Raw genomic sequence first — 13,810 nt, 5'->3', positions numbered from 1 at the left:
CGGCGGGCGGGCGGCGATGACCAACCACCATTCGGAAGCTTTTTTCAATGCCTATAATTCAAATGGACATGAAAAGAACATGCATACATATAACACACTTGGTCGAATGGACATGAAAAGCGCTACCTAAATATGCACTAAGGTCAAAACTACCATTAAAAGCGAGCTATGCTTCACCGTTTAAAAGTATTAAAGTATGTTTCTTGATTGAAAGCTTCATTTACATTATTCCTTCACCATCTTCACTTGTTACGGATTATAAGAACATGACATATTAATATGACATCTTCATCTATTACATGATTGATAATGAACTAATTTATCTTCATTTTGTATAGGTTTTAGTCATTCCATTCACAAGTATGAATTAGAGACCATTGTTTGCGTCAAAAGTTGATTTTGTCATGGAATTCATTATATCTTCGGTCGATTACAATAAATTCAAAAAAAAGAGATAGCCTTTTTATAAGACTCCTTTTACACAACAAAATGAAAAATTACAACTCTTGAGAAACAAACGCAGGATCGTTGTTTGGATCGCTGCTTGCGTGGGATCTTTGCCTGTGCCGGGAGTGCTTTGACTCGTGGACCACCAAATCACAGATTCTGATTGAATCGTGAGAGGTTTAATGATTCTTCCTTCGTTTATCGAAGTGAGAATTTGAAACGATATCTTATCAAAGTAAGATAGTCGTTCTTCTTGAAATCAAGTCAAAGCTCAATTTCAAGGGATTGTCGGAAGCTCAAGAACTCTGCTCTGTCTGCTCTGAAGTGCTCAAAATGATCAACCCCCCCAAAAAAATGGCCTTCGGGGGGTATTTATAGCCCCTATGAACAGTTGGCAGAAAACAGGCTCGCGAGACAGCATTTGCTGTCTCGGCGGGCGAGACAGTGTTTGCTGTCTCGGCCCGCGAGACAGTAAACGCTGTCTCGGAAATAGTAACCGTCAGGCAGTTTTCGTTTTAACTGCCTTCCCACGTTTTAAACTCCGTTATTTTGGCAGTTATCCACGTGATTCTAGCCCACGACGTTTCCCACGTTCTTGAACAGTTAGTGGCCACGTGTAGAGCAGTTACAAAGGCGGTTTTGACCATCTGAGAGCTGTCTCACGTGCGAGACAGTAAAGACTGTCTCGCACGGTGAGACAGTAAAGACTGTCTCGCACGGCGAGACAGTGAAGAACTGACTCGCCGCCCTGTTCGGCGGCGAGACAAAAGCCCGCACTCTGCGCCGCCGAGACAGTCAACTATTGTCTCGCACGGCGAGACAGTAAAGACTGTCTCGCATGGGCGAGACAGTAAAAGTCTGTCTCGCCCGCGAGACAGTAAAGACTGTCTCGCACGGCGAGACAGTCAAGTCTGTCTCGCGTGCGAGACAGTAAAGACTGTCTCACGTGCGAGACAATCTATACTTGTGTTCTTTTTTGACATTTTGGATGACTTCCTTTTGAGCTGTGTTTGGATATCTCTCAGCATTTTTTCACCGGTCGATGAGCAGCGTTTGTGCACAGACGATTCCTTGTATACGGTTCTTTTAGAGGGTCGAACGCCAGTCTTTTTGACAATGTCCATTCCTTCCGTCCCGTGAGTTTAGCAGAGACATGAGTGATTGGTCGTTGCAGACAAACTGAACCACTCGATGTCTCCTCGACTCTAGGTCCGCGCTTGGATAGCGAACCCCGTCGGTTTGTTATCCAACGGCCCTTAGCCTATTTGCAAGAGCGACGGGGCGCGTGAGTGTCTCTGACGGAAGCCTTTCTTCGTCAGTGCTGGTGGCCTTTGATTTCGATGACTCTTTTAACTAGATAAAGAGGTCCATTGTGGAGCCAGAGCGTGTTGCGAGTAAAATCCTCAGCCAACAATCAGGCTTGAGAGTCTTTCATTTTCGGTTGCCCTCTTTAGCATGTAGTCTTTCCTCAATTGTGAGATCCTCTTTATACTTGCGAGACAATTAAAAGATCTTGTTAGAGGATGATGAGATTATATTTCCTCAAACTTGGTTTGTCGAATTCGTATTCGACCATTGATTTCTAACCCGGGAAATCTTTTGATGATTGGTTGCAACACGACGGTCTCCGGCAGCGAGACCGTTGGTCCCTACTGTGGTCGCCAGTCGAATCTCATCTCAGTAAAAGAGCATTCGAAAATCATCGTGGGGATGTAGTGTTTATCACTTTGTTTGTAATGATCGGGTTATCCCTAAGAAAATTACATATAGCATTCTTTCGAGAACTTTCCGTTACATGAACCATCCACCCCCAGCTTCCTTTGTGAAACTGGGTCTATCATTATATTCAGCTGCATGATCAGGTTATCCTTAAGAGTACTATGCATGGCGCTCTCCAGGAATTTCCCGTGAAAGAAAGGAAATAGTTTAGACTCATATACCTGTTGGAGTATCGAGGAGCAGTTTATACTCGTATACTCTTCGGAGTGTGGGGAAACAGTTTATACTCGTGTACCCAATGGAGTTGGGGAAACAGTTTATACTCGTGTATCCAATGGAGTTTGGTCGTCTTTATTTGGCTTGTTTCGCCATTATGACGCCGGAGTCAATTAATTCTTGGATTTTATTTTTGAGTCCAAAGCAAATCTCGGTGGGATGAAGAACCCTTCTGTGGTACGCACAGTAGTTTGGATCCGTAATCCTCTTAGCTCCATCCTGATCTTTAATAGGTGGTAGCTCGATTTTGTCATTGGCGAGGAGGTATTCCAAGATGGCTGGAGCTTCATCATCTTCGAAAGAATACTCCTTTTGAAACCTCGGATCGGGAGTCGCGTTCCCAGTGATTGCAGATGTCGTCGGTTGGCTTCTCTCAGCTTTCTTTCTTTTAAGAAAGTGTTCAGCTTGTTCACCGCGCATTTTCAAATCTTTCCAAGTTTTGGATGGTACGACCCCCAGAGCTTCCAGGACATCGATAGAGAGATTATTGTGGCATGTTTGCAGAATGAACTCCTCTGTAACAGGATCTCTGCAATTCATTGCCTTGTTACGGAAGCGCTTGACAAAATTGTCGACTGACTCCCCGTCTTTTTGTTTTTCATCCAGAAGGGTTCCGATTGACACTTCGGTGTCATCATCGAAGAAGTTGCTGAGGAACAAATTTTCTATGTCATCCCAGCAATTGATGCTCCCTGGCTTGAGCCGTCGGTACCAATCGAAGGCCGACCCGCGAAGGGTGCCAACGAATGACCGGACCATTAAAGCCTCATTTCCGGAGATCATACTCAAATGAGACTTGAAATAAATCAAGTGCTGAATAGGCGAGTTCTTCCCGTCAAACGGTGTGAAGTTAATCATGTTGAATTTTGCCGGGTACGGTATTGAATTCTATTCTCTTGGATAGGGACATGGAATACCCGTCTTTTTCACTTCTTGAGCCGTCATCAAAGCGTTGATTTTGTTTTCAAGCTCTTTCATTTTCTCGTCATCGTCTATGTCTTCATTTGAAGGATGTTGAGGAGAATGAGTTAGACCACCCCCTGTAAGAGGTGCCATTGAACCACCCCCAATATCGTTATTGGGAGGGTGTGTTAAACCATCCCCAGCGTTATTGCTATTGGGAGGTATATCAGCAAAGATGACTTCATCCACTTCTGGATCACTATCATCTGCCACATTCTGAGTGTGGCGGCTGGATTCAGCTCGCTGACTGGACTCAGGAGGTTGAGGCCGTTGAGTTAGCACTTCTCTCATTTGTTGGATAGCTAGCTCTATCTCTGTCTTCATCTCAGCTCTGATTTCTTCACGTTGCTTCGCTAGAGCTTCTTTAAGCATTTGAGCAAATTGATCAGAGGTGATCGTGAGTACTTCTCTGGTTTGTCCCGTGCTAGACATTGTATCATCAGAAGCGATTGCAAAACAAGTGTCCGAGAATTCATCCTCCGAGGACATTCCTTCTTGCATTCTTTTGTAATCTCTGCGCCTGATGGCTCCTAATTAGAGTCGAGACATCCTTTGAGCAATTCTTGGATTGACTTTTCCTCCCGGGGAAAAGTCGGGATTTGAGTCACTTGAATGCCGCTTAGACTTTCTTTTATCAGCCACGTTGATAGTGACTTCAGGGAATTCATCGTCTTGGGCAGCAGATTTTCTTTTGCGGAAATGTCTCGGTTTAGGCTTCGACAATACAGAGACTCTTCGTGGGATGGCTTCTCATTTGAAACAGTCACATTCTGATAATGTTGCTTTAACGAGTCGCGCACAGGAACAATGAGAGTTTATTTTTCGAATAACTCTCTTTCGAGTTTTGTTCATACCCCCAGCTTGATAGTATAATTCATTGTATGATTGCCGGAAAATCTTATCGTCTGTTGGTATGACCCCCCAGGTATAACGATGTCTTTTGACGAACATGTTTTCTTCTGAGGATATAAGACCTCGTTGGCATTCTATGGACAACTTATTATTGTCTTTGAACGATCCAAGGTTATGTCAGGAGTCATACGTTTAGAACCACCCCCTTGTGGACATGGAATCTTAACGGGCTCCGAACGCTGATTTTGCACAACTCTAGACTTTGGAATCCAAACTTTGCAGAGTTTTGATGGTTCTTTAGCCACCGTTTCTTTCTTCCATTCTTGTCTTTGTTGTGAGAGAGCACGGTCATGAGCAGCGTTTGCACGACGTTTTTGTATACGTTCTTTGAGGGTCGAACGAGTCTTTTTGACAATTGTCCATTCCTCCGTCGTGAGTTTAGCAGAGACATGAGTGATTGGTCGTTGAGACAACTGAACCACTCGATGTCTCCTCGACTCTAGGTCCGCGTGATAGCGAACCCCGTCGGTTTGTTCCAAGGCCTTAGCTATTTGAAGAGCGCGGCGCTGACGTTGTCTCTGACGAGCCTTCTTCGTCAGTGCTGGTGGCTTTGATTCGATGACTCTTTAACTAGATAAGAGTCATTGTGAGCAGAGGTGTTGCGAGTAAAATCCTCAGCAACAATCAGGCGAGAGTCTTCATTTTGTGCCTTCTTTAGCATGTAAGTCTTCCTCAATTGTGAGATCCTCTTATACTTGCGAGACAATAAAGATCTTGAAGAGGATGATGAGAGATATTCCTCAAACTTGGTTTGGTCGAATTCGTATTCGACCATGGATTCAACCGGAATCTTGATGATTGGCTGCAACACGACGGTCTCGGCAGCGAGACCGTTGGCTCCCACTGTGGTCGCCAGTTTGTTTGCGTCAAAAGTTAATTTTGTCATGGAATTCATTATATCTTCGGTCGATTACAACAAATTCAAAAGAAAGAGATAGCCTTTTTATAAGACTCCTTTTACACAACAAAATGAAAAATTACAACTCTTGAGAAACAAACGCAGGATCGTTGTTTGGATCGCTGCTTGCGTGGGATCTTTGCCTGTGCCGGGAGTGCTTTGACCCGTGGACCACCAAATCACAGATTCTGATTGAATCGTGAGGGGTTTAATGATTCTTCCTTCGTTTATCGAAGTGAGAATTTGAAATGATATCTTATCAAAGTAAGATAGTCGTTCTTCTTGAAATCAAGTCAAAGCTCAATTTCAAGGGATTACCGGAAGCTCAAGAACTCTGCTCTGTCTGCTCTGAAGTGCTCAAAATGATCAGCCCCCCCAAAAAATGGCCTTCGGGGGGTATTTATAGCCCCTATGAACAGTTGGCGGAAAACAAGCTCGCGAGACAGCATTTGCTGTCTCGGCTGCCGAGACAGTGTTTGCTGTCTCGGCGGCCGAGACAGAGTTTACTGTCTCGGGTTCCGAGACAGTAAACACTATCTCGGAAAACCTAACTGCACAGTGGTTTCTGCAGTAACCGCCTTCCCACATTTCAAACTCCGTTATTTCGACAGTTATCCACGTGATTCTCCTGTCTCGCACGGCGAGACAGTAAAGACTGTCTCGCATGGGCGAGACAGTAAAAGTCTGTCTCGCCCGCGAGACAGTAAAGACTGTCTCGCACGGCGAGACAGTCAAGTCTGTCTCGCGTGCGAGACAGTAAAGACTGTCTCACGTGCGAGACAATCTATACTTGTGTTCTTTTTTGACATTTTGGATGACTTCCTTTTGAGCTGTGTTTGGATATCTCTCAGCATTTTTTGACGCCTACAACCATAAAATCAGCAAAAAAGGGGGAAATGCAATCTTTACAAGCTTCTGGTTCCCCTTTCAAGCTTTCAACATTAAAAGACTAAAATCAGTAAAAAGGAGGGGAAATGCAATTTTTAACCATCTAATCGAAGGAGAGGAAACTTGAAAGAGGATTCTGCACTAGATCCAAGGCGAGTGGAGAGGAAGAAGAAAGCATGTGAGAAGATACCTTCATCGGAGTGAGAGTTGGCGGCTACTCGGAGGTGGCAGCAACGACTCGGAGGCGACGACGAGATGGTGCTGGCGACGTGGAGGCTGGCAGCTCGGCACAACTCGCTCGAAAGCAACAACGAGATGGTGCTAGCGACACAGAGACGGCAACGCCGACTCAGAGGCAGCGACGAGATGGTGCTAGCGACACGGACGTTGGCAGCAGCGACGAGTTGGGTGCTAGCCGACACGGTGGCAGCAGCGACGAGTCGAGGTGGCTGGCGACACGGAGGGCGGCAGCGTGCGACTTGGAGGCGGTGACAAGTTGTTTAGGGTTAGCGAGGATGAAATTAGGCGGATCAGGTTGGGTGAAAAAAAAAACCCACGGGAACTCAAAACACATTCTTGGTGTTTTTGAGAAAACCGATTACTTTTGGGCTTTTTAATTGATCAGCCCAAAAAACACCACATTCACCAAGACACATTTTATTTTTATTTTTTTGAAAAAAATAAAAACGTCAAAAACGCCCTAGTTACCAAACGCTCCCTAGACTACCACCAATGTGATCTAGTTTACAAATTGCCAAGCCAACTCTTAGATTTTCATTCTTACAAGCTAAACAAACAGCCAAATGATAAAATCTAAAACGGAAAAGAGACGGGACAAAAAATCCAACACCCCTTGTGTCGTATAACTTGGTTTATTTTGATAGATGGAGAAAGGAATGTACCTAAATTATGATGGGCCGTTCTAACATGGCGATGGGGGCCCATTAGCAGCCGTTGCTTGACGAATGATAACTCCTTGAACTTATCTTAGATGTTTAATCATTGTGGTCCCCTTCGCTTGCATCATGTGAACGAACTTTACATATCATCACATGAATGCATGTTAGCATTGTCTCCAATTATGAAATCTAGTAATAATATCAATTGATGTGTGATGAGCGATACCCATAATATAAAGTCTTTATGATGGAATGTAGATTCATTCCCGAATTTCATAATAAAGCATGTAAACAGAAGTACTAATTAAATAGAGAATGCCTTTCTACCTAACTTCTTTTAGAGAAGAAAATGATATATATCCTCTTCATTTTCTATTTGACAATCTCTGAAATTATAACCATCGATTTAGTATGAATAGTAACTCTGACTATGTTGTGGTTTATTGTTTACGGTTTCTATTTGCCAATATATACAACTATCTGCTAAATGATAAATGATAGTGATATTGCAGAAACGGACTCTACACTATATATATTATATATATATATCTAGTGCAGTTGGACAAGTTCCATATTATTTGAGAGGTCCTAGCTAACATATGTTGGTTAATCAACTAAATTTAGATTCACTGAAAGAAAATAATCATCAATTAATGATGGCCAATGAGCACTTAAACACTAGGGCAGTGGAGATATAGACAGCATAAAAGTGCTAGTGATTGCATTAGATGTCTATGAAAACGATGGGAAACTACGTTGATGCCTTATCTTGGGGGGTGAAATGCAATATCTCTAGAGATATATGTGATGCAAGAAACAGGAGTAAGGAACCACTGTAACTGACTAGAGTTGGTAGGGGTTGTTTTCACTTTGAAGAAGTACCTCTCTCGATCTGATGCGATGGTGATGATGACGATTGCATTTATGTTGCTGAGGGAGGATGATGCAAATAGAACAGACTTTTTTTGCATTCATCTAGCACCGTCGTTATATGGTATACAATATAGCATCACCGTTATCTTGATTTGTTTTCTCACTGAATTTAGCCTCGTAAGGAGGAAATTTGGTATATAAAAAATATAGGGGTACGTAGTTGCGGATTGCTCACGGCCCGTTTGGTTGGTTTATTTTGAAGGGAAAAGCTGTCACAGATGGGACATTTGTGGCAACTTTCAGCCACCATCCCCCTAAAAAACGGGCAACCAAACGAGCCCTCACTGATTCACTTAGGTATTATCCCCAAATTGCGGTGAGTCCTCCTTTGGTTTTATTAGTGTGGATTGACAGCCTTGTATTATTGATGCGGATAGAGGCCCGGTACTAGTAAATTTTTTGACTCTTATCCGCATCCCGGTACTAGTAAATTTTTTGACTCTTCAAAGAGTCAAAAGAAGTCCATTCAAGAGGTCTCCGTACACCAACCGAACTACAAAGACACTATTCACAATTTGGTTATTGTTATGGTGTTTCCATTCCGTCAAAGTGCAACTCATTGCTAAACAATGGGCATATGTACTTCTGTATATAATGTTGGAAATTGTGGTTAAATCTGGAATAAAATAGTGAAAGATGATGTGCTATAATTTTTAAACTTTTTCAAGTTAACTGCTGTGCGTTTGTGAAACATTGTGTTTAAAGCAATATTTGGCCTACTCCGGTGCAAGGATTCCAAGGCCAAACTGCTTTCAGGAACAACAGTACAATATTCTGATATGCACCAACAAGTACTGTCAAGATCTCCTCGATCTATAAGACCTTTCGGTCAAGGCAAAGATCTCCTCGATCTCAGAATTTTTCGGTTCAAAACCTTTCGGTTTCAGAGCAAGTTCCTGCGGGCATAGTTTCTGCAGCAACAGCACAACAGCAGCAATAACGTCGATCTGACGTTCGTTTTCCAAGCTCGCGTGTGTTTCTCAAGAGCTGCCCAAGTGCGCTATTTATAGGCCTCTAAGGCCAGCTCAAGAGTCACTCGCAATTAATATGACTGTTACAATTCTCAATGAATATTTATAGGCCTCTAAGGCCAGCTCAAGAGTCACTCGCAATTAATATGACTGTTACAATTCTCAATGAAAATTAAGATTGTAACATCAATGCATTAAGAGTCACTCGCAATTAATATGACTGTTACAATTCTCAATGAAAATTAAGATTGTAACATCAATGCATTACATTACTCTAAATGCTGTTGTAACTGATGCATGCAATAACTCCTGAATACGATGTAATCAATAGACGCATTGCTACGTAACGCGAGGGTCACGACTCAGCAAATCAGACGAACCTCGTTTGACAAACGAACCTCGTCAAACAAACGGATCTCATATGACAGACGAACCTCATCGAACGAGCGAACCTCGTCAAACAAGAAAACCTCGTATGACAGACGAACCTCGTCGAATAAGCGAAACTCGCCAAACAGGCGAACCTCGTATGACAAACGAACATCGTCGAACGAGCGAACCTCGTCTGATCATGTGAATCAGACGAACCTTGTCTGATCTTGTGAATCAGACGAACATCGTCGAACAAGTGGAACCTCGTCAACCAATTGATGTACCTCATCTGACTTCGAGAACGCTAGGGTCACACCCTCGTGCGAATGCGTAGCTCGTCCGCATGTTGCGAACCAGCCTGCGTGGCGATCATAGTGGCAACCAACGTGGTGCCACCTCGCCCCGATGCCTCCATGCGAAGTGCAAAGTATGCCTAACAAAACGCTACTTAGCGTCTCAGCCCGATTAGCCCTGATTCCCGGCTCATTGGCCCCCGGCCCACGACCCACGACCCACAACACACGACCCACGATCCACTAGAACTTATGAGGGATTAATTCAAATAAAACACTTCTCGGGAGAGATTAATTCAAATAAAATACTTCTCGGCTTATCGTTGACAAGCCTCGAACAATGGACCTTTTGAAACACCAAAACATTAACTTTCCACTAGGTTACAAAGCATTTATAAAAAGTACTTGTAGTTAATATTTATATAGTTTGAAAACTCATTTTGGAAAGCGGCTTTGACCAAAAAAATCCAACATATAATGCCCTAATCAACTTGGCGGCCCAGGTCCAGCAGGGATTTTGACTTAGTTGACTCGTCGAGTCGATATTCCTTCATGTCAACTTGAAAGGCGGTACCAGTTGACCATCTTGTCGAAGACGACTCGCTAGGAGTCCACTCGACCATTTATTCAATATCTCACAAGAACGACTCGATATGCATTACTTCTTGACGAAGCTAAATCACTACTTTTCTCTCGAACTTCTCTGACTCGCAACGTGTCTACATGGCAAACACATCATGCCTCTAACCTCGATAGCATTCAAGAACCAGATATAAAGTCGGGGAAGAAAGCGGCCAATCATCAATCCTCAACAATCTCATTTAAACACAGATACATATTGACTGCGTGATCAGTAGTACATCAACAGCTATAGTATAAGGGTTTGATCACAATTAATCCATTATTGTATTTTCATTTTGATTGTCGGAGGCGCTCTATTATTTATAACAAAAATGTGATGGCCAGTGTTAGAAGTTGGTAATCACTACATGAAAAACTTTTACTCTGACGTGTCTTTACCGATTGAGCATCTTTTTCATGTGTCGAAATTTGAACTATTTATGCAATTTTAATTTTCTCCCGTTTTAAATGTCTGAGATCTGAAAACAGATCAATTGCTTTATACCATCTAGTACATCAATCTTCAATTACATATTTTGAGATCAAATTCATTGTTAAGATATTGGTTACATTATGTATTATGTGATAAGGTTTCAGCTAACCACACACATTTTCAAATCACAAGTACATACAACAATGTACGTAAAAGAAATCTAACTTTTGTCAGACCCGTTAATGATAAGAGCCTTGTAGTGGTTGGTTACAATATTCCTTCCTGATTCTAATGTCATTAACCCCAAACGTTAATTTAAAGCATTTTTGTGCGTGGAAACTCTTCCTTTTCCCTTCAAAAAACAAAGCACAGAGACCAATAGAAAACGTGAATTTAAAGCATTTCGTGGTGGAAACTCTTTCATTTTCCTTTGTGGTTACATCCACCAAACTAAATGTAGAACGAAGAAAGATGAGTACTCCCATCTTACACAATTGCCAAATCTAGCTCTCTAAGACCAACAAGTCAAATTTTCTGCTCACAACCCTATTCAAGTGAAAGCTAACCAAACTCCCTCAAATCATACGACTACAAAAGAGACCCCATCATGATGCTTCCTTCCTCCGACATCAACATGCTCTCTGTGCATCCAGGACCCACTTCGGCCTACTTATGTTGGGAAAAGATCCTTTAGAGTGTCTTCTAAATTGATTTATGATTTAATATAAATCTTAATGCATATATCATTAGTAGTTTTTCTAAAGCAAAAAACAGAGGAAGCAACTCCGTTCGTATATTAATACTAAGAAACAAAAGAGTGTACATGACAGCATACCAAGCTCGTATTCCAAGTGAGTGTGCCAATAAGGACCTGTTTGTTTCGCAAAAAAAGACCGAAAGTGGGGGAAAGTGGGGGAAAAGAAGGTGAATTTTGATGTTTTCCTCCACTTTCAGAGGTTTGGCTCGTCAAAGCTATAACCGAAAGTGGGGGAGAAAATGAGTTGTCACCATATTATTGGTTGATGTGAGTAATTTTTGATGTTTTCCTTCACTTTCCTTGTTTAGGTTCTTTTCTTGTGTTTGGTTCATTCTTAAAAGTGGAGGAAAATAGATGAGATGAGATGAGTTGTCATTATATTATTGGATGATGTGACACATACTTTGGAAAATCAATTTCCTTGTTTTTTTGGTGAATAGGGATGGAAGGAAATTTTAATGAGATGTGATGAGTTGTCACCATATTATTGTTTTTTTGGTGAATAGGGATGGAAGGAAATTTTAATGAGATGTGATGAGTTGTCACCATATTATTGGATGATGTGAGTAATTTTTTGTGATGAGTTGTCACCATATTATTGGATGATGTGAGTAATTTTTAAAGATGATAGAAAATGAAGAAAAGGAAGGGAAAGTGAGTTAGATGAATTGATTGATGTGACTCATTTTTTGTGTTTTGTTTATTTTTAAAAGTATGAAATGAGATGTGATGGGATGAGTTGTCACAATATTATTGGAGGAAAATGGAGAAAGTGAAGGAAAGTGGGTTTTGAAAAGTGGGGGAAAGTAAAAAAGTGAAGGAAAGTGGGTTTTGGATTCTGGGGGAAACGAAACAAACATCCCCTAAAACTTTTTGTTTCTGAAGCAATGTCGCTTATAACTTTGTATCCTAAGAGAATGCATATATTATTATTTAGTCATTCATGGAGTTAATATTGTCTATAAGTTTTGCTGGTATTAATAGATAAATAATTTACTGATGAATAATTATGATGTGGGTATGAAAATTCATGTTACACCCTGTTATAGGGTATAACTGTTTCCAAATGTATGATCTGATGAGTCGACATCTCGACCAGCCAGACAAGCCGACATGATCTGCCAACTAGGAAGACAGTGTTAGTCGATACGAAAATCAGCATTCCAGAGATTCAACGCTCCTCGGAGTCGACCTGAAGGACAGCCGAGCCGTCATTCCCCCAGTCGAGTCGGCATCATTCCTCAAATGCGACTCGAGAGGCGGATTCAGTCGATCATCTTCATATCAAAAGATCACTACTCAGCGTTAGCTGACACTCCTCTCATGGACGACCCAGAATATTACTTCTCAATATTATTTAACCTTTGATGATCATCATTATGCCTCCGTCCTTAGCCGTCTGAAGACTCGTCAGCTGCTGGCTCCCAATGTCGCTGAAGTGACCTCCCGTCACTCACAAACCGACAAGACTCGTCGGCTGCTAACTCCCAAATTCATTGAAGTGACCTCCTGTCACTCATAAACCGACACGTATAGAACAAAGGGTTGTTTTCGTCAAAAGTTGCTTTCATTGTTATTGAATCTATTACAACTTTGGTCGTTATAATAAACTCGAATAAAAATAAAAAGTTGATCTTTTTATAAGATCTCCTTACATAATGAAAATAAAAAGCTTACAACTTTATCAAACAAACGAAGAGAGATCGTTTATCGGTTTTCTGCTTGTGCGGGATCTTTGCCTGTGCCGGGGACGTCGATATCCGTGGACCTCCTACGGATCAGATCCGGTTGTCGGAAAATTAATAGAGCTCCTACCTCACCAAGGAAGTATTCGCTTGAAGCGCTAAAATCGACCAAGCGAAATTAGTAGCTCTTCTCGAGATTAAGACCAAGCCTAATCTCGAGGAACAAACGAACGGGGGGAGATACGGGTTCAGATCTTTCGAAAGCCTTCCTCTTTATGCCAAAGTTTGCCGGGATCTGACTTGTATTCGCTGTAAATTCGTGCTTCTTTGACTCCTCAATCCGGCAGCACCTCGCCCTCTTGATAATAATCCGCCATGTGAAATAATCCCCTAGGCTTGTATTTATAGGCTTCGGTTGGGGGTTTTCGGATAAGAATGAGTGATTTGGTCTTATATTCAGTTAATAACAGCCTAACCACGTTTGTAGATGATATCTAGGCAGTTAGGAACCCCTAAAATGGATAAATCCTGAGAAAACCGTTCAAAACCGTCGAAAACGCGTCAGGGGTCAAAACAGCGCGACGTGCGCTGCTGTGACCCGCGGGGGCGCGGGTCGGATTTAGTCCGACCCGCGCACCGCGGGTCGCCGCTTGAGTCCGACCCGTGTGCCCACCCGCGGGTCGGATTCGTCCGACCCGCGCGGGCGCATGTAGTTTGGCCTTTTGCTGAACTTTGTGTTTTCT

Source organism: Asparagus officinalis, chromosome 3 (genome assembly GCF_001876935.1).
Source record: "Asparagus officinalis chromosome 3, Aspof.V1, whole genome shotgun sequence".
Taxonomy (NCBI): domain Eukaryota; kingdom Viridiplantae; phylum Streptophyta; class Magnoliopsida; order Asparagales; family Asparagaceae; genus Asparagus; species Asparagus officinalis.
The sequence above is the reverse complement of the archived record's forward strand: the minus strand, read 5'-3'. Positions refer to the sequence as shown.